Below are 21,185 nucleotides of genomic sequence, written 5' to 3' on the forward strand. Positions count from 1 at the left end.
ACTACTCAACTTACAACAGAACCATAAATGACAGGTTAGGAATGAAAATCAAAATATGCAAAAATAAAGTAAGAGAACACCTGTCAGTTCTAGATGGATTCAAATCACCAGATCCTCACAGACTACATCTCAGACTTTTGAAAGAACTGGCAGATGTGATTTCAGAACCATTGAAACTTATCTTTCAAAGTTCTTGGATTATCGTGGAACTACCTGAGGACTGGGAAAGAGGTCATGTGATCCTCATCTTCAAAAAAAGGGGGGGGACAGATCCAGGATATATTACAACCAATCAGCCTGACATCAATACCTGGGAAGATTTTTGCAAAAGATAACTAAGCAACAAATCTGCGAACATGTAGAAGCAAACAAGGTTATACTGTAAACAGATTGTGTCAAACAAATCTGATTTCATTCTTTGACAAAGTGAGTGACCAAGTTAGTAGATCAGTGAAATGCTGTGGGCATAGTATACTTAAATTTCAGTAAGCACTTGGTAAAGTAGACCATAACCCCTACTTGCCAAGCTAGTAATACTGGTATGTGGGATAGACAGCACCACCACCAGATGATTTTTAATTGGCTGACAAATCATACCCAATGTTCCTCAATGGAACTGCATCTACATGGAGGGAAATAAGCATAAGGTGTACCCCAAAGTTCTGTTTTAGGCCCAGTATTCTTCAATATCTTCGTAAATAATCTAGATGAGGAAATTGAAGGAGAATTCATCAAATTCGCAGACAACACTAAGCTGGCAGGAATAGCCAACACACCAGAAGACAAGCTCCAAAAAGATTTTGACACACTTGAACATTGGGCCCTATTTAACATAATGAAATTCAATGTGGAAAAAAGTAAGGTTTTACACAGGCAAGAGAAACCAACTGTATAGGAATAGACTAAGTGAAACGTGTCTTAATGCCAGTAACTGTGTAAGAGAGAGTCCTAGTAGATAATCACTTAAATATGAGCCAACTGTGTGTGGCAACAGCAAAAAAAACTAATGCAATCCCGGCAGAATTAATAGAGGAATAGAATCAAGATCATGTGATGTTCTAGTACCACTTTACAAAGCCTTAGTAAGACTACATTTGGAATACTGCATCCAGTTTTGGTTACAATATAAAAAAAAATTGAGATGCTGAAAAGAATGCAGAGAAGAGCAACAAAAATGATAGTGAAGAAGATCTTAAAGTCCAAACTCAAGTGGAGGAAATACTATCACGACAATAGTACAGCTGGGTAATTTCAGTCATTTATACACAGCTGGAAGAGTGGACTGAACTCAAACAGAATTAAAAGCAATGGATAGGAAGACCAGAAAAATAATGACAATGAATCATACCCTTCATTCATGCATTGACATTGACATATTAATTGTTATAATAAACAGAGGATACCTGTAGATACTTCCAAATATTTGTTCAAATAATGTCCATTTTGTATGTACTATATTTCAGTAGAAAATAAACAAAGCCTACAATTGTTGCTTGTATAAAGGCTGTATTATTTGGAACTTAACAGACTCATAACAACATAGGGCTTCAATCTAGCATTAAACCTGATTGTAGTATAGACTTTAGGGTATTGCCTAAGAGAAGGATCAAAGCTTCGAGAAAACGATTCACCTTTAGATGATGACAAGAAATTGCAACAACAGTACTATTTCATCCATACTACACATACTGTGAAAACCCCATTATTGTACTGTTAAAGAGTTGTACCAATAAAAGAGAATATTTGTAGTTCAATTTGTAGTTGAAATGAGGAGCCTTGGTGTTCTCTGACCTTGCTTGTTTTCTTGCAGACATTTCATTACTCAAAACTAGGTAACATCATCAGTGCTAGTGTTAGATTGTATAATTATTATAGTTATATGTGAGCTAATAATAATATATTTTTATGTTTAAAATGTGGGATCCAATAAATTCCACATACTGTTAATAGTAGGCAAGAGAGATGTATTTTGGACATTTATGAAGGAAGAGGCCTTAAAACATGAATTGAGAAAACTAAGGTGTTTGAATTTAATATAAATTAAATACAATGCATCTCATTGTTCTGTCCCAAGCCTCTACAATATATACGGCTGCAGACTTGGCTGTCTGCCACAACTAAGGAGGGAGATAAGCAACCCCTTGGCTGGGAGCCCAGAAAGCTATCTCTATGAAACAAGGCTTGAACTCATGAAATTCTCCCAATTTTTCTCTACATCTGGATCAGTAAATTGTTGTTTCCTGCAAAATTCCCCTCCCGTCACCCCATCTATAAGCTGTCTGGGAGGGGCCAATAAGTAGCCACCTGTTCCTATTTCCTTCTGTAACCCTTTTTCCAAAGCTGCTCCTTCCTCCTCGCAGCCCTAAGCATACATACGCCAGAAACAACCTCCTTCTGTTCGTCCTCACTGCTCCTTGATTCAGACGTCACCTGGTAGCCAACAGGCCTCTCTAGACCCTGCTCTGACTCCAAACACCCCCCAGAGTCTTCCTCACCCTCAGGGCAGTCCCATAGTGTTCATCGCTGTCAGATTCCATCAACAGCTCAGCCGGCCACTGTTGGGCCACAACACTCATGTCATGTATTTAGTGTTTTGTCTGTTCTGCCAGATAAAAATTGAACATTTAGGTATCATTTGTGACTCATATCTGAGATGCCATTCATAGCATGAGACCCTTTCTCATAAATTATATGCTCCTTGTGCTGTTGTTGTTTTATGCTAGACTGTAGTACTAGTAAGCCCATTTGCTGACTGACACTGATAAATTGTCACTGGTGTAAAAGTAATGTCCATATGTTAAAATTGGAAACATGATTACTAACTTCTGCCAAGCATGTCATATGTATTAAGATTCATTTGATTCAAGGATCCCACTGTTGTGGCCCACCAGCAGAACTGACAGCAGATTCAGACAGTGAGGAGATTGGGGAGGAACATGGACCAGTCCTGGAGTCTGGGGAAGGCTCTGACGAGTGCTCTGTGTGAGAGGCAGAGATGGGGCCAGGGCCATCTGACAGTTATCAGCTGCCTTTGGAGTCAGACATCAGTGAGGCAGAAGAACAGCTGGAGCCTGTTCCCAGTGTGCGCATGCACAGAGTTGCCAGATGATGGGAACAGCTAAGGGACAAGGGTTGACGGGAATAAAGCCACAGGTGGACAGTGAATGGCCCCTCCCATAGGGATAAAAGAGGAGTGAAAGGGCAGTGGTGTTTGCAGGAGACAATTAATTCATTCCTTTATTCTTGCTAAGTATTGCGGCGTCTGTAAGATATCAGCCTGGCCACTCTCCAAGGCTGATAAAAGTCGGCAATTGTGAACTATGTTGAAAGACTGTGAGCCAGAACTTTGCTGGAGAGGAATTCACTGTAAATTAAATAAAAGGGATTTATCGTGACAAGGACTCAACTTCGTGCTGCTGTGGAAGCCTAAGTCAGAACACCCAGGTGATACCAATCTTCTTTTAACTGATGGTTTGTTCCAATTATTTGGAATAAATAATGGATATTTATTTGGCATTCTGTACAATGTGACAGTGCTAGTAGGAATGAGTGTCTTTTGTTTGGCAGTTCAATCAGAGCATTATGTCTTATTTAATAAACCCACATCCAGTTATTTAATGCCATAAATATCTTTGGAGAATGTGATAGCGTAAAACATGGTAGCTTCCCATGTTTCTCCCTTTCAATTGAAAAATATGTTATTTTCAACCAAGTGAAAAAGCAAAACGAAATTCTGCACTTATACATAAGACACACAGACCATAGAATTCAAAATGTTGGATTCTTCAGAACTTTTTTTAAAAAAAATATTGTTCATTGTGATTGAAGTGGTTCGTAAATTGTGTTGCCTTTTCCAGAGAAAGGCTAAATATAAAGCTGCATGAAAAAAAAAAAGTTTTCTTCAACATATCCTTGCCTTTAATAACTTGCCATCTCTTGTTGCCTTTAGTCAACTGTAAGAAAGCACACTCTCCTTTCACCCAAAAGCTCTGAAATACAACATGAGTAATACTAGCTATTATGCTGATTTTGAGCTGTCATTTAGGCTTCAAGGCTTTCTTGCTACCAATTCTTCTTGCTTTCCTCATAATTGAAAATGACTCCTACCTACACTAATGCTTAGGGCCCTATATATAAAAGCCACATTCTGGGAACAGACAGAAGGAGACAGAGAAAGGAGATGCTAAGAATAAAAAAGGGGAGAGGGTTTAAATATGATATTATTTTTCTCACCTGATTTTTAGCAGTGAGTTAGCAATATTTTATTTATTTTATTTATTTAGTTTGTCAAACATGTACAAGATAACAGGTGTAAGTATAAACATGGACATGAACAAAGGAAATGAGTACAAATAGACAGTAGGACAGGGATGATAGGCATGCTGGTGTGCTTATGTATAACCCCTTTATGGACCTCTTAGGAATGGGGTGAGGTCCACGGTAGACAGTTTAAGGTTGAAGCTGTGAGGGTTTGAGGATGTAACAACAGAGTCAAGTAGAGCATTCCAGGCATTGATCACTGCAATCGAGTTTGGAGCAGTTTTCCTTGAGTTTGTATCTATTGTTAGCCTGTGTATTACTGAGGTTTAAGTTGAGGCACTTATAACGGTCACTCACGCCCTTGTCACCTCGAGGCTGGATTACTGTAACATGCTCTACATGGGGCTACCCTTGAAAAGCGTTTGGAGACTGCAGTTAGTTCAGAATGCGGCCGCGTGACCGATATTGGGTGTGCCGAGGTACACCCACGTTACACCTGTCCTCTGTGAGCTGCACTGGCTACCAATTGGTCTCCGGACTCAATTCAAGGTGTTGGTTATCACCTTTAAAGCCCTACATGGCTTAGGGCCAGGGTACCTTCGAGACCACCTGCTGCCACATACCTCCCAGCGGCCAGTAAGATCCCACAGATTGGGCTTCCTTCAGATGCCGTCAGCCAAACAGTGTCGGCTGGTGGGCCCCTGGAGGAGAGCCTTCTCTGTGGCTGCTCCGACTCTCTGGAACCAGCTATCCCCGGAGATCCGGACCATACCCACTCTCATGGCCTTCAGGAAAGCTGTAAAAACTTGGCTGTTCCAGCAGGCCTGGGGCTGTTGACCTCACTGTTGAGGTCCAGCCCCGATTAGAATGAATGTATGAGGGTGTTTGCTGTTTTTAAACTGTTTTCTTTTATTGTTATGTGTTTTTTATATTTTTTGTAAGCCACCCAGTGTCCTTCGGGATTGGGCAGCATATAAATATATTTAATAAATATAAATAAATAAATAAATAAGTAATCGTTGACAGGTAGGATATTGTGGCAGACAATTCTGTGTACTATGCTTAGGTCAGACTGTAGGCGGCGTAGTTCCAGATTGTCCAAGCCCAAAATTTCAAGCCTGGTGCATATGTAGCCATAGCTGTTCCTAATATGTAGCTACAGCTGTTCCTAATTTGTGACCAAGAGTAATAAAAAATAAATTATGTAGGTTGCTCTGAATAGAATCAATTTTAATGTTTGGAATATAAATTGTAGTTCAGATTTTTTTGAAGACAACTATTGAACTATGTGATCAAGGACTATTTGTTCCAATGTATATGAATTCTGAATTCTAAACCTGTGCACTGCATTCTTGCAAGTGTCTAACCAGCTGGTAGATTGAGAAACCTAAATTGCATCTAGAAAAAAAAATGCCACATACTAAGCAACACGGTGAATGAGAGTATCCATGCAATTATTCATACTAGAATTAAAACCTGGTGATACTAACTCAATAAAGAGGAGATTTATCTCCCTTTTTGTATAAATGTTGTTAAAAGTTTTGCAGGTGATAAAGACAAACACAAACCAATACAGAGTAAAGAAATCAGAAAACGAGAAAAGAAAAAAATGCAGAAAGAAAAAATAAAAAGAGATAGAAAAACCTTCCAATTTCCTTTGCAGCAAATATAAGTATTATTACAAAGCTATATGATTACAAAAAAAGCTCACTTTCTTGTATTATCTATTTTTTTCTAATCATGAGAAACACAGACCATAGGTGCATTTTTTTTCTGTTTCACGCAAAATGTCTACAAGGGATTTCCAGTCAATAAAGAAGAGATTTCAAGTAAAACTATTGATCATCTTAACTAACTGGCAGACATTTCTGGTTACAATTATTTTCCAGCTAAGTGCCACTGTTTTTCTTCATATGCAAATCTATTCAATATGCCTAAAAGCTCTTCTAGGAAAGCCAGTAACATCTCACAACTTTCCAAATTATATTGCTTCCCTCAGTCTATTCTGCATAGTAAAGGTAGTCCTTGATTTACAACCGTTCATTTAACGACTGTTCGAAGTTACAGCACTGAAAAAAGTGACTGATTATCAGTTTCTGCACTTACAATCATTGCAGCATCCCCATGGCCATGTGATCAATATTCAGATGCTTGGCAATTGGCTCATATTTAGGACTGTTGCAGCGTCCTAGGGTCATGTGATCATTTCTAAGATCTTCAGACAAGAAAGTCAATAGCAATAGCACTCAGACTTACATACTTCCCCATAGTGCTTTACAGCAATATGTGCACAGTTTAGAAATGTCAGTATATGCCCCAACAATCTGGGTCCTCAGACTAGAAGGATGGAAGGCTAAGTCAACCTTTAGCCCTGTCAGAATTGAACTCCAGGTTGTGGGCAGAGTTTGCCTGCAATACTGCACTTTAACAACTGCAGTACCGGGGCTTCTAAAATTAATGGGAAAGTCAAATTAATTTAACGACCATTAAATTAACTTGAAACTGCAGGGATTCACTTAACAACTGGGGCAAGAAAGGTTGTAAAATGGAATAAAATTCACTTAAGGACTGCCTTGTCTAGCAATGGAAACTGTGGTCATGCGTCAAGAAGTTGTATCACCAACTTCTCATTTTGTATATCCATTTCTTTACCCAGCTCTCTATTTTGCTGTATCTATAGCATTTGACTAAATATTTGACTATGTACCATCTGCTGATTTTCATGTTCAATCAATCTGATGAAATATTTGATAATGTAAAAATTCATGAGTGCTTATCACAAAATATTTTTCTTTCAGCTAAACTGAAAACAGTCTTAGATAACTCTATCAGTAGTAATAGAGCCAAATCCAAGACCCCCCAAAATGGATTACAAAAAGAAAAAAAAATTACAGCATACAGTTAAAACTTTACTTAAGTGTTTCATTGGGGATTTGATACTTCAATGGCATAACTAAAAGGAATATCATCCTGCGTGCAGAGGTTTTGACCAGAGTTTTTGGTGCCTAATAGAATATTTTTATTCTACATTATGTCTTTTAAAATCCAGGACATTATGATGATTCCACAGTAATAGTACAAACCTATGCCTTCAGAAATAACTCTCACTGTGTCCAATATGTCTTACTTACCAGGAATATGGGTTAAGTTATAATGCATAGGATAAGAAAGTATATCCCCAAGAATGACCATAAAAATCTGATTTGATTAATCCCATATATTTCTTTTTGTTTTCATGTAATCATTACTTTTCAACTGAGTATTTCAATTACTTCCAGCGCATAAAATGTATGCTTATTTATGTTTAAGTGAAATACTGAATGCTGATATAATATAATCTTATAGATGAATTATAAATGAAAGTAGATAATTTGATGTTTATCTAAACAGAGTAACATTCAAAAGTTATTGTAGGGTTGCAATCTGAATACACTTTGTTCCCAGAACTGTCTCCATCTGTCTGCTGTGCTAAATAGCCAGCTTCTGGTGCAGCCCATCAAGAGGGATGAGACTGTTTCCTCATGAGTAATCGGGATGACCTTCGCTGTCCTGCCTTTTCTCTACCCTACATAGTCTCAGATCAGTGCAGAAGGCAGTTCCTCATCATCATCACTAACCTGTTGCAGCTGCGTGATTTCCCCATCTGAAGACTCAGGGTTGTCCAGCTGCAGCTGTGCTTCAGTCAAATCCCTCTCAGACAGCTGTGCAGAGCAATTGACCAACTCTGTTCCTGACATCCCCGGGACTGATTCATCCTCCTACCTCTGGAGAGGTAGCTGGGGGTGCGCCTGGGGGAAATCATCACACTAACCCCTCCCCCAGTGTGGCCCATCCTCCCAGAGCCCATGGGTCAGGTTTCTGTGGGTACCAGTGGTGGAACCAACAGACAAGCCATGGGGCATGCACAGAATCGGCATCGTCCCATGACAATTATTAAGCAAACAATTAGTTTAGAAAATTTATAAAAAGGTATTATACATGTAAATCATTTAAGTCATCCAGAAAAGTCTGTTCAAATTCTTTTCTTGTTGCCTAATTCAGACAGATATAGGTTTTTAAATAAGCTATTATGTAGAAGTGGTTAGGTATTATGCTATGTATATGCTATTCTAAATTACTTTTGTAACCTTTGGATATATATTTTAACATCTTCTAACCAGTAACAGATCTGAGTTTTAGTGAACAAGATGAAGAGCATGCTTTCCCGCAGAGAATGGCATAAAACTAAATATTATAAATTCCCAGGAGACATATGTCTAGGGAAATTTGAGTGAACATTTTCAAACTCTGAATGTGGCCAGTAATTTAAATTAATGGCTTGCCTAAAATCGAATAACATTAGATTATTGAATACACAGCAATCATTTAAAACTGCAATGCAAAACATCCTAAAACCAAGGCCATAGCCCATGAGTGACAACAGCGTGAATGATAAATCAAGAATGTCCATCACATCTTATCCAATTTTCTTTGAAGGGCATATCAAACTTTCTGGTTATACAACAAGGCAACAGATGCTTTACTTATACAGCCATGAAAAAGACACCTTGAACATTTTTAGCATTATGAGGTATGTTCATTGCATTCCTTTGCTATATAAATTATAATTTAGGCAGGTATGAAATACTGAGTTCCTATTGCTAAGTGGGAAATGTAACCAGGTCAAGGGCAAAGAGGATTTGGGAAGGCTGCTAATAACATTTTTTCAGCATCTTTTTCAACATGTATTCACAGACATGTATTATTCTAATGAATAAAATTAGTTGACATTGTTATTTTCATTATATGATTATATGAACTCACAGATATTGTAACATCATATGTCAGCTTCTGTGAAGACCTATGTGTACTGACCAGGAACTTGTGAATATACAGCAACAATAAACCTTGGTTCACAGCTAAACTTAAGCAGCTACGTCGTTCCAAAGAGGAAGAACTACAGAAAAGGTGATAGAATGCTGTACAATCAGGCCAGAAACGTATTAACAAGGGAGATCAAAGAGGCAAAAAGAAGCTACTCTGAAAAGCTAAGGAATCAGTTCTCAACAAATGAACTGGCAAACATGTGAAAAACTCTTTAAAATATCAACCCTCCATCCCAGGCTGAAGGAAATCAACAACTGGAAGATGACCTGAACATGTTTTACTGCAGGTTTGAAAGGAAACTATAGCCATCTATCTCCACAACCCCCATCCCAGACATACCAACAACAGCCAAACCTCCTAAAACCCATCCCACTGGGTTCACAACACCTGGTGATCACAGAAAAGCAAGTGCAAGATCTATTTCATAGACAAAAGCCAGGAAAAGGACCAGGCCCAGACAAGGTAACTCCTTCTTGCCTAAAAGTCTGTGCTGACCAATTGACCCCCATCTTCACCCGAATCTTCAACGAATCACTAGAGATGTGCCATGTTCCTTCTTGCTTCAAACGCTCCACTGTCATCCCAGTGCTAAAGAAGCCCTCCATCAAGGAACTGAATGACTACAGACCAGTTGCTCTAACATCTGTAATTATGAAAACCTTTGAAAGGCTAGTGATGTCCCACTTGAAAACCATCACAGATCCGCTGTTAGACCCCCTACAATTTGCACAACTAGCAAATAGATAGACAGATGATGCTGTTAATATGGTTCTGCACTACATCCTACAACGTCTTGAATCTCCAAAGACCTACACAAGGATCTTCTTTGTAGACTTTAGTTAAGCATTCAATACCATAATACCAGACATTCTTCTAACTAAACTAAATCAGCTAGCTGTAGCTGAACACACTTGTAAGTGGATCACAAGCTTCCTAACAGAAGGAAATCACATCAGATGCATGTACAATTAGCACAGGAGCAGTGTGCTTGCTCAACTTCTCTTCTTTCTATATACCAATAACTGCATCTCAAACGACAACACAGTATCAACAATGGAGACCTTCAAATTTCTAGGTTCTATCATATCTCAAGACCTAAAATGGACACCTAACATCAAAAACGTCATCAAAATAGCACAATAAAGAATGTTCTTTCTGCACCAACTCAAGAAGCTCAAACTGCCCAAGGAGCCGTTGATACAATTCTACAGAGGAATTATTGAGTCTGCCATCTGCACCTCTATAACTGTCTGGTTTGGTTCTGCAACCCAACAAGACAGACACAGACTTCAGAAGATAATTACAACTGCAGAAAAAACAATTGCTCCCAACCTGCCTTCCATTGAGGACCTACTGTATACACTGCATGAGTCAAAAAGATCCTTCATATCCTGGACAGACCCCTCACATTCTGGACATAAATTGTTGCAACTTCTACCCTCAAAATGACACTATAGGACACTGTACACCAAGACAACTTGACACAAGAACAGGTTTTTTTCCTGAATGCCATCACTCTGTTAAACAAATAATTCACTCACCACTGTCAAACCACTCACTTATGACTGCAGGACTGTAACTTTGTTGCTTGTATCCTTACTGTTCATATTGATATTGATTGGTTCTTTATTGCTTATTTGTATCCTATGACTATCATTAAGTGGTGTACCTTATGATTTTTGATGAATGTATATTGTCTTTTTATGTACACTGACAGCATATGCACCAAAGACAAATTCCTTGTGTGTCCAATCACACTTGGCCAATAAAGAATTCTATTCTATTCTATGATTTAAAAAAAGAAATCTTAATCCATTTTCCTCAAAGCAGAACTGTTTTAGCAATAAAAACATTTTACACAATTTACCAGCTTCTGATGCCTGTAGGGTTGTATTCCCCTTTGAGTGACATGTTAAGAACTGCACTTCAAAAGTGGGTGAGGCTAGGATTCAGAGTAAAAAAGTTAATAAAAGATGAACAGTGAAGTTATTGTCAAACTTTAATCTTGTTGGGATGGAAAAAGAGGATTTCCCTGCCATTTACAATACTCTTTTGAAGATAGGGTCTGTCTTTTCCCCCACTTCTGAAACCATTTGTTGCCATCTGAAACTCTAGCAGGAATGCCTAGAAGACTAACAATTAATTTAGACCATGTAGAGAAAGATATAAACCAAATATTTTTTGGTATGGGACATATTTTATCGATCGCTAGATAACAGAAACAGAAGTTAGAAAGGAGGATATATAAAAAGAGGAAATGGTTAAATGGAAAGTTGCAAAGAAGAGGATATTAAGTATTAATGTTATTATATTATTATGTTACTATATTATCAATATGATGAATATCACAACAAAGATGTGTAATATGACCATCTAAACATAACTGTACCCAGACCACACAGTTTGATGAAAATTGAACGTTATAGAAATAAAACAAATAAAACATGGAAGATATTGTCGGAGTTCAGTTGAGAGCCATAGTATTCCAGGCAAAAAGTGTCAGCTTTGTCAATAGTCCAACTCACTCAATTTCAAGGCTGAAATTGAGGCACAGAGCAAAAAGTCCATTAAGCACTAGATTAAATACTAGGAAGTATGGGAGAAAAGAAGCAGAAGAGCTGAGTTGCAGTGCAAAATTCAAAAAGAAATTGCATCAAGTTACCAGATTTAGTAATTTATTCGTAATCTGCAGTAAATATTCTTAGCTAGCCATACCAAACACTTATCGGATAAATATAAACCTATAGCTTCATGAAGCTCCCAGTTAATTATCTGGAAAATTATACTGAGATCTTGACAGTCATCCTGACTAATGCCTTGTTTTCATTCTCAAGGGGAAAAAAAGAAGTAAAAGTACCAAGAACTTAAGGGAAAGGAGGAAATGCCATCATCTCAGCAGGAAGCGAAAAGTAGTTATTAGAAAATATATTAGAGAAGTTTAAGGTTGAATAGTTTCTTTCAGGGTTAAAAAGGGAAACTAACACTGTCAGACTTGAATAAGAACAAAGAAGAGCATCATGAGGCATAAATACAGAATAACAAAATAATGGAAGAGACCTCGGAAATCTTCTAGTCCAACCCCCTGCAGGAAACCCTATATCGGTGATGGCTAACCTTTTCTGGACCGAGTGCCCAAAGCATGCACGCAAATTTGCGTGTGCGTGCCCAAACCCCCCCAAATGCAATGCATGCATGCCCCCATGCATACCCCACACCCCAGTGCATGCACCCTGTGCACGCGCCCCTGCATACACCCCACCCCGTACATGTGCAGCAGAGGCCAGCTGGCTGGTGGGAGGCACGCATGCATGCATGGCAGAGCTGACTGGTGGGAGGCACGCATGCATGCATGGCAGAGCTGAACTGGGGCGACGGCTCATGTACCCAAAGAGGGGGCACTTTCTGCACTCTTCCAGAGCTTGTCGAGCTCGGTGTCCACACGTGCCCGGAGGGAAAAGGGAACCCATCGGGCCTTCAGGCGGATGGGTGCCACCAGGGGGTCCAAATTTAGGGAAATAGGGTTGCCCTCGTAGCACCCAAGGGTGTCGGAGAATACGTCATCGAATTCCGACAACAGGGAATCGAGGGAGGAGGCCAAACGTAGGGAATTGATGCCAGAGATGCTCAGCCCCAAGGCCCTGAACCAGTCCATCCCCAGGAGAGAAGCTAGTGTGGCTTGACAACGACCAGGGGTAAGGGGCCCCGGAACTGTCGGAAGGAGACAGGGAAGTACCCACAACCCAGAATGAGGATGGCATTCCCTTGATAGTCTCGTAGGAGGCAGTCAGCGGGACCCAGCTGGCTGGCCTTGAGGGTTGGGATAAGTGACCTCAAGGTGTCCCATGACATGATGGTGTGGGCGGAGCCTGTGTCCAACTCCATCTTGCAGGGGCGGCCTGCGAGTAAGATGCGGAGATGCATCTTACCCTGGCTGCCATATGAGGACGAGGCAGCGGACTCGGTCTGCCAATCGGGCAGGGGTGGCTCTGGAGTGGAGACAGCGTAGGCAGCTCATGCGGCCCGAGGACAAAGACCCTGGAAGCTGACGGCGACTGGACAGTTGGAGGAGGAGGCCTCGGGTTCCGAGGATCCCCGGCAGCAGAACGGCAGATGTTCGAGATGTGGCCCTTCTTGCCGCAACGGCGGCAGATGGCCATATGAAAACGGCAGGAAGCCCTGGAATGGCGGCTGCCACAACTAAGGCAGACACCACCATCTCACGGAGGCTGGGCCCTCATGCGGTCTACGGAGGAGACGGCATCTGCACAAGGGTCTAGGGCCAACATCTGGCTGTGGACGGCCGAGTTGGGCAGCACCTGTAGCACTGGTGGCGGGAAATGGCGGACATCGGGAGTAGACTGCCCGGCCATCTCATAATCCCGGGTGTCGTCTACCGCTATTTTCATGGATAGCTTGGTCCTTGCCAGGATCTTTCTGTGGAGATTTATGTCGAGGAGCCCGTAAATGAATTGTTCGAGGAGGGCATCCTCTAGATCAGGAAATTCACAGTTTATTGCAGCTGCACGTAATTCGGCGACATACATAAGGATGTCTAGAGGCATGGAATGTACCGGTGACGGTGCAGCTAGAGCCCGGGCGGTGGCGAACATCTCGGGCCTGCAATAGTGGAGGAATGTGCTCCGTCTCCTCCCCTCAGGGAGCTCAGAGAGGTCGTGAGCCATGAGGAAAACCTCGAACCTCTACATGAAGGCGTCCCATGATTCAGCCTCTGGCCTGAAAGCAGCAAAAACAGAGGAAGGGGCCAGGGCAGGGATGATGACGGGGTCCGTGTCCGACATCCTCGTCACCAGTATTAAAACCGAGGCATGAGGTAAACAGGAACGGTTTATTTTAACAGTCAACTACAATGGAACTTTCAGAACGCGGACAGCGCCAGCCCGCCTGACAGCTCTTTATATATCTGAGCTGTCAGGCGGCTGGCCAATAGGCGGTCAGTTATTTTCCCGCCAGCCGGCAGGCGCGCCTGAGCCAATCAGGCATCGGCTGCTCCAGCCCCGCCTGTCTGCTGCGTCGGGAGGACACCACATGGTATAAAAAGGTTGACTATCCCTGCCTTAAACCAAGGAAGATCTGAGACATGTGCGACTACATGCTTGCTAGTAATCCCAGATTTGCACTTTTATTTTAGTGTGATTTCTCTTACATGGGTCTCCTAGCCACAGCTACATTATCTGTACTTCATCTTTTTTCTCGGTATAGGTAGATGGAGCCCAGGGTGAACTTTGAAGAGTGCAGCATATCTTTAACTAGCTTTATCTTATTCAAGGATCTATAAACGTGTTTTTTTCAACTCTATGATCATTTCATAAAGGTCTTACATATGAGAAAGTTCAGCATTTTATGAACTGATAGAATAGTTGTAGCTCAGAGTTGCACTGTAGGGTCCTTAGTGTTTTCTGAGTTTGGTTGTTTTCTTGCAGACATTTCATTACCAAACTAGGTAACATCATCGGTCTGCAAGAAAACAACCAAGTTCAGAGAACACCAAGAACCCCACACTTTATGAATTCTTTTTAACCTATGTCTTACAGTGGGGAAAGGGAGAAGAAATCAGAAAATGGTTGCATAGGGGATCAATAATAATTAGTTTACATGGGTTGAGAGAGATCAGATATGTGATACTGAATGAAATGGAAATGGCTTGCATCAGAAGGATTTCAGTACAAAATGTGAAAGGCTGCAAAGGCACAGCACATCAACTTTGTTTTTTCAGTAACTGTGATAATTCAGGATCTTTAATGTTTCATTGAAAGTGTTACTGCATAAAAGCTTACCGAGTTATAATTTAGGCTTCACCATTTTAGTTACAGGACCAAATGTTACAGAGGCCTCTCCCTGAGAGTATCTACCTGTTCCACTAGGTTGGATAGAGTCTCTTCCTTTGCCAAAAGATGGTACATCCATGTTTCAGTGATACTCCAAATATTTGGGGTTGCATCCAAGGCACCTGTACTATATTATTGGATTGCCACCCAACTCTCAGTGATTCTAGGTCAGGGGTGTCAAACTGGCAGGCCGCCAGATACATCATGCACAGGCCACACCCACCCCAGCTCTGCAAATGGGAAAAACGTCATGAAATGTCACATGACAGCAACGTGACATGGCTGGTTTGACACCTGTGTCTTAGGTCAATAGCATATTAAAGATATTTAAAAACAAGGAACAATACAATATATCCTCCCCCCTCCAAAAAAATACAAAGCAAAGATAGAAAGATGGCAGATTTTTTTTTAAAAAAATGAGAAGGTCTAAGGCAATATGTCTGAATATTCTCTTACATAGATGCAGTATCAATTTGTTTGGCTTATACCAATATACGTATATATTTATATAAGCAATTTCCAATAAACCAGAACATGCAACCATCAACATTCTCTTGCACTTAAAGCATTGTTTAAAAAGCCAAACATTAATCCAGCAACACAGGGGTCTATAAACCTATAAGGTCATCAACTTCATCACAGTTCATTGATTAGCTGCTGATTGACATTTGACCCAAAGAGGAACATAAGGACGTGATGAATGTGAGGGCTTTGCTATTGAACGGGGAGATGACAATACACTATGCCACATTCTTTGGTACTGCAATATTAATAGGAGATTGCAAACAATTTATCTTCCTTAATCTATCAAACTGCTCAAGTATGAGAAGAGGTGATTGACTGGAAAGAGTGCAGAGAAGGATGCTAAGGAACTGGAAAGAATAGCAACAGAAAAGGTGAGGGGCTTGGAGAATAAATCCCATGAAGAAGTTTTAAAAGAACTGGATATATTTAGCCTACAGAAGAGAAAGCTAAGGGTTATACATGACAGCAGTCTTCATTTCTTGGTTTTCACAGGGAAGAGAATGTGGATTTATTTCCTATAGTGCTCTGTGTGTAGGACACGAACCCATGGGTGAAAGCTTTACATAGAGTTCCAAAATCAAAATAAGGAATTTCCTGGAGTTTTTCAAATAAAAATCAGACAGTCATTTATCTGTTGTGGTCAGAGGATTCCTACCCTGGGTATGATTTTGGAGTAAAACCTTCCAACATTATGATTTTATGATTCCAGGTATAAGAAAAGATGTAGCTTATGTAGTAAGATGGCAACCTGTTTTTATTCTTCCTTTGTATATGCACTTCAGGGGCTTGTATTTGTTGAATCTCTGTTGGGAGTATGGCTAATATATCCTCTTTGAAAGTACACACACAGAAGCTCAGCACAGAACATTTTCATTATTTCCCTCCATATTCTAAAGGAGATTGTCTGAAGTCAGAAGGACAGCCTGCAAGCTTTTAGGCTAATTGGAAGGTTGGTGCAAGGGAAAAAGATCAAGGACAAAATAGCTAAAGACTTGTAGTCTAGTTTGTAGAGGGGGAAAAAGGGTTTTCGCAGCAACAGGCAAAGGAAACCCAGAAAAGTTCATATTTGTCACTGGAACCAGGTTGGTTTCCAAATATCTGCTGATTTCTTGAATGGTCCCTGCTGACTCTTCTCTGATCTACCCAGGAGCTTCAATTGTGCAAAAACTACACTACTGGGGCCGCTAGTCCCATTAATTTGGTACTGAACTGTGGCAATCAACAACACTGGAGTGCGTTCAATAGGACTTTTGGTATCTCCTACTTATTATCTGATTTCAAACTGAAAAGTCTTCCTGCTTTTGAAAGCCTCTGTCATTTGTTTCCAGCAGCATAGACAAAAGAGGAATAGATATAGCGGTCACTGTTTAAATACTATCTTTATTTAATGCCTTACCTTTAAAAATTAAAATACCTTACTTATTTCAGTATAAAAAGATGTGAGGCATTAATGTTGAACCTTTTGGATTCAGCTTACAGTGTGACATTATTATACTGTGCTTCAGGCAAAGGAAGACAAAATAGAACTATTAATCCAATTCATCAAGAGAGAGAGAGAGAGAGAGAGAAACAGTGCACAGCTTTATTAATAGGCACCCTTTCAATCATAAAAACTCATTGTTTTCAATTGTTTAAATGTCTCTTTACTGCCTTGATAGAGATATTCTGGGAAAAAAATATTGTTCTTCACTTGCTCATTTAATATCTACCTTTTTTCTTCCAGAGAACCAAAGCAAGTACTATAACCATTTTATTTATTTTATTTATTAGACTTTTATCCTGCTATTATTATTTATAAGTAATTCAAGGCAATGAACCTCCTTAAAATTCCTTCCTCCTCCTCTTTTCCCCACAACAACCACTCTGTGAGGTGGGTTGGTTTGTGATGGGCCAAAGGTTACCCTGTTAGTTTCCATGACTAAGGTGGGACTAGAACTCACAGTCCCCTAATTTCTAGGCCAGCACCTTAACCACTATACCAAACTAGCTCCATTGAGAGAATAAAGAAAGGGGGGAAATGGCTAGGAACAAAACAAAAAAAGTTAGTGACATTTAACATGACAACCAAATCACATGAAACCTGGTAGACAGGTTAAAAATAATCTTACAATTTTAATTCAGTAACTCACTTTTTATAAATTGTGTTCAGTATATATTTTATACTGAATATATTTCAAGTGATGTCTCTGATTTTATACAATTTAACACCTCTCTGTTAGTTACTCTGGCTGTCCATGGTATATGCAATAATTTATGACTGCACCACTGTTCAAAGGCATCAATTCTTTTTCGATCAGTCATTTTTAGTGTCCAACTATCATATCCATGCATCATTATATAGGAAAGACTATTGCTCTAACTAGATTGCTTTTTGTATTTATATCAAAATCTCTACTTTTCCAGATCTTATTTATGTTAACCATTGCAATGTGGCCTACCATTATCTTGCATTTGACTTCAGGAGTAGAATGGCCATCGTGAACAATTTTGGATCCAAGGAAGATAAATTATTGAACTAATTCAATATCCTTCTTGTTGATTTTAAACATCTCTTGTCAATTGTCACCTGTCATCATTATCTTTGTTTTCCTGATGTTGAGTCTCAAACCTACTTTTTCACTTTTGTCCTTGAATTTCCAGATCATTTTTTCCAGGTCTTTCTTATTTTTAGCCAATAATGTTGTATCATCTGCGTACCTCAAATTATCTACCTCCTGATCAGTGCAGTGATTTGATGAGTCTGAGTAGGTAGATCAAGAAACCAAGTTCATGTAAAGCCACCCATAACTTACTGTTTTCTACATAGTCAAATCTTTTCTGTAATCGATAAAACATGTTAGGTAAGCTCCCCATTGGGAGAGCGAGTGCGTTCAGAGAAGTGTTGTGAGAGTTGTGTTGGATAACACACAAACCAGCATACAGAGACACTGCAATTTAAATAGGTTTTTACTTTCGTGGAAATAGGTGTCAGAGTCCATCAAATAGTCCAAGTCATACACGGATAACACAGTCAGTCGTCAATGTCTTTCAGTTAAGGGATAATCCAAATAACATAGTCCAGTATCATATAATCAGTTCAGTACCCAAAGTTTGCTAGCAGTTGCAAAAACTTACAATAGCTCATGGCACTTCTAACATCCATCTTCCAAAACACTCAGATCAGATCAGATTAGCATCAGCATCTAAAAGTGATTCTGGCTCCCTCTTATGGCCGATTGAGGAAACAGCAGCCAATTACATTTTACAGCATGATTTAAAGAAACAGGTACAGCATTGCTATATGATTTATATATTGCCAACCCAACAGTTACATTATATTCCTAACAAAGCAAATATAAAGATTCTTTATATTCATACGCCTTTTCCATAATCCACCTAATATTGGCAATATGATCTCAAGTGATAGAATTAGTATATTAATTCATTATTTTTATGAATATTTGTCAATATATCTGTACAATATATACTATATTGTGACTGTTATTACTATCTGCTTGTACTGCGCTTAGAAACAGGTGCACACTATGTAAGTACAAAGCTATACTAAATATTAAGTCTGAGAAAAACTTTTTGGTGGAAAGCTACTGAGGATTTCTATAATCATTTCTATCCCAACATAAGAAAAAATAAAACTGTTCTTCCCTTTCACAATATTTTTCTATAGAGAAAATAGTGTTTAAAGTCATATTTATTTACAACCATCTTATAGAGTTAAACTTTTATATTTTATCTCTCTTTTCTTAACACTATGAATTTGATCACAGACCTGAATCTTGATGTGCCAATGCAAAACTAATCTTGGGGCACAGCTAGTCAATGAGATATCAATCACAACATCACAGCCCTGGAGTAAGCCAAATCAGATAAAACAAAACAAGCCAACTGATCTCAGAATGGATTGTGCTACTTCAACGCTTACCAGTTTGGTCTGCAAAAATGCCTTTTTTAATTTTTTGAACTAAAAAAATAATTTCAGCTATTTAATATCTGTGCCAAATTATATGAATATCAAAATACCATCCGCCTCTTTCTTTAGTGCTTAATAATGTTTTGCTTTATTACTCTGTTTAATATCTATTGCTTGTCCTCAAAGATAGTGTACATACCTCCTGGCGTTCATTGCTCAGTACCTGCTACTTAGTATATTTTACTAGTGGAAGCAGCTAAACAAATAGTTGAGGTTCTTTCCATTGTTGAATCATTATTTTTATTGTCCCATGAAAATAAAGATCTCTGTTATGTTATTATCATCGGAAACCAAAAATAGAAACCCGGGGGGGGGGGAAACAAACAGAAAACCCAATTTGCATATTACAATAACAACATTTATTTCACTTACAGACCAACACGAGATAACATAAAACTGCAAGGACACAAAAATTACAATCATTTCAACAGTAATTGAAGCTTAATATTACAAATATTATATCACATTTTAATACATTATTGTTGTAAACTATCTAAATAAAGTGATGCTGCTAAAGCGAAACTACCTGAGTGATAAAATCTAAATTTTAAAATCAGTAGTGCTAATCCAGACAGTTGCCAGGGGAACATTGATTCGAAGGCATGTTTGTCTATATCTATGTCTGTATATGAATATGTGTAAGAATTTCACTAATTTTGTCGGAAACTCTTTTTTTCACTTTTTAAATCATTATTTTCCTGATGGTTTGTGCGAATAGGCAGGAAAAGAAATGCATTAAAAAGTAAAAAAAAAGTTGGCCACACCCACCGTCACATGACATCAACACCAACAAGCCATGCCCACAGAAACGGTGGCAAAAAAAAATTAGATTTCACCACTGAAAAAACTCTTCTGTATTTTGAGACTTGCAGTTGTGTAAGATCTGCCTCCAGCACAATTGCATACACCTCCAGTTTCAGGGCGCAGTAAATCAGGCATTCTAGCAGTTACTTCAAAATCTTCTGCCATGGCTTTTAAAAGTGCTGATTTCCGTAATAAGTCTTTTCCCATGTCCCTTTGAAGAGGCTAGACCCACTAGAATGTAGGTCAACATTTAAATACAGGCAGCCATTTTCTGGCTTCTAATTTCACCATGCTCCCCGCAAGTTGCAAGGTGTCTTGGGGCAGCTCACAGGACCTGATCTTAAATATAGGGGCATATCACAGTACCGAGAATGCTGTCATGAATGCATAAAAAAGGTAAAGGTTCCTCTTGAACATATGTGTTAGTCATTCCCGACTTTAGGTGGTGGGACTTCTCTTCATTTCAAAGCCAAAGAGACAGCGCTGTCCAAAGATATCTCTGTGGTCATATGGCCGGCATGACTAAACGCCGAAGGCGCACGGAACGCTGTTACTTTCTCACCAAAGATGGTTCCTATTTTTCTACTTGCATTTTTACATGCTTTTGAACTGCTAGGTCAACAGAAGCTGGGATCTTAAAAATTAAAGATGATAGCTACCAGTCTCTGAGGCAGAATAAATTGCATAAGCATTCCTGTTACTGAAACAAAGGAACTTTGCCCCATAAGTGTTTAATGAATGTCATTTGTTCAAATTAGACATTAATAATTGTAAGACTTGTATAGTTATTGCCTAACTTCTCCTTATAGAAGTGTATAAGGGCTGTCAGGGCTTCTCCAAGTCCAATGGGACTCTGGATGCAATAAGCTATTAACAGAATTCTCCTTTATCTTAGGATGGTAGAAATGCAAATTAAT

At 39.3% G+C, this 21,185-nt stretch overlaps 1 protein-coding gene across 1 annotated transcript in view; it reads right to left on the minus strand.

Moving 5' to 3' along the window:
- FGF14 (fibroblast growth factor 14) overlaps positions 1-21,185 on the minus strand; it is a 139,954-nt gene that overhangs the window by 65,990 nt on the left and 52,779 nt on the right.

Source organism: Thamnophis elegans, chromosome 11 (genome assembly GCF_009769535.1).
Source record: "Thamnophis elegans isolate rThaEle1 chromosome 11, rThaEle1.pri, whole genome shotgun sequence".
NCBI lineage: Eukaryota > Metazoa > Chordata > Lepidosauria > Squamata > Colubridae > Thamnophis > Thamnophis elegans.